This window comes from Arachis stenosperma, chromosome 2 (genome assembly GCF_014773155.1).
Source record: "Arachis stenosperma cultivar V10309 chromosome 2, arast.V10309.gnm1.PFL2, whole genome shotgun sequence".
NCBI lineage: Eukaryota > Viridiplantae > Streptophyta > Magnoliopsida > Fabales > Fabaceae > Arachis > Arachis stenosperma.
Genome location: NC_080378.1, coordinates 34,586,776 through 34,588,072, shown reverse-complemented (window position 1 = coordinate 34,588,072; position 1,297 = coordinate 34,586,776). Strand labels below are relative to the sequence as shown.

The 1,297-nt window shown below is 42.4% G+C and overlaps 1 non-coding gene across 1 annotated transcript; it reads left to right on the top strand.

Moving 5' to 3' along the window:
• The first annotated feature begins 916 nt into the window (after positions 1–916).
• On the top strand, positions 917–1,024 carry LOC130964404 (small nucleolar RNA R71). Its single transcript, XR_009080500.1, has one exon. It is a non-coding gene; the product is annotated as a small nucleolar RNA R71 (small nucleolar RNA).
• Positions 1,025–1,297: the final 273 nt, after the last annotated feature.

Sequence of the window (1,297 nt, the reverse complement as noted above, 5' to 3'; positions counted from 1 at the left end):
AAGGCAGAAGTAAGTCCAATGGAATCTCTATGGTCTCGTTTTGAGCCTTAGATTCCCATGGTTCCTCATTGGGGAACTCAGAGGAGGTTGATGCACGCCCAATGAGGTCTTCCTCAGTGGCGTCCACCTCCTCTCTTTCCCTTCCATATTCGGCCATGTTTATGGCTTTGCACTCTCCTTTTGGATTTTCTTCTGTATTACTTGGGAGAGTGCTGGGAGGGAGTTCAGTAACTTTCTTGCTCAGCTGACCCACTTGTCCTTCCAAATTTCTGATGGAGGACCTTGTTTCATTCATGAAACTTTGAGTGGTTTTGATTAGATCAGAGACCATTGTTGCTAAGTCAGAAGTACTCTGCTTAGAACTCTCTGTCTGTTGCTGAGAAGATGATGGAAAAGGCTTGCCATTGCTAAACCTGTTTCTTCCACCATTATTGTTATTGAAACCTTGTTGAGGTCTCTCTTGATTCTTCCATGAGAAATTTGGGTGATTTCTCCATGAAGAATTATAGGTGTTTCCATAGGGTTCTCCTAGGTAATTCACCTCTTCCATTGAAGGATTCTCAGGATCATAAGCTTCTTCCTCAGATGAAGCTTCCTTAGTACTGCCAGGTGCATTTTGCATTCCAGACAGACTTTGAGAAATCAAATTGACTTGTTGAGTCAATATCTTGTTCTGAGCCAGTATGGCATTCAGAGTGTCAATCTCAAGAACTCCTTTCTTCTGACTAGTCCCATTGTTCACAGGATTCCTTTCAGAAGTGTACATGAATTGGTTATTTGCAACCATTTCAATCAGCTCTTGAGCCTCTGTAGGCGTCTTCTTCAGATGAAGAGATCCTCCAGCAGAGCTATCCAAAGACATCTTGGATAGTTCAGAGAGACCATCATAGAAAATACCTATGATGCTCCATTCAGAAAGCATGTCTGAGGGACATCTTCTGATTAATTGTTTGTATCTTTCCCAAGCTTCATAGAGGGATTCTCCATCCTTCTGTCTGAAGGTTTGGACTTCCACTCTAAGCTTACTCCATCTTTGTGGTGGAAAGAACTTTGCCAAGAAGGCATTGACTAGCTTTTCCCAAGAGTCCAGGCTTTCTTTAGGTTGAGAATCCAACCATATTCTAGCTCTGTCTCTTACAGCAAAAGGGAATAGCATCAGTCTATAGACCTCAGGGTCAACCCCATTAGTCTTGACTGTGTCACAGATTTGCAAGAACTCAGCTAAAAACTGATGAGGATCTTCCATTGGAAGTCCATGGAACTTGCAATTCTGTTGCATTAGAGAAACTAATTGAGG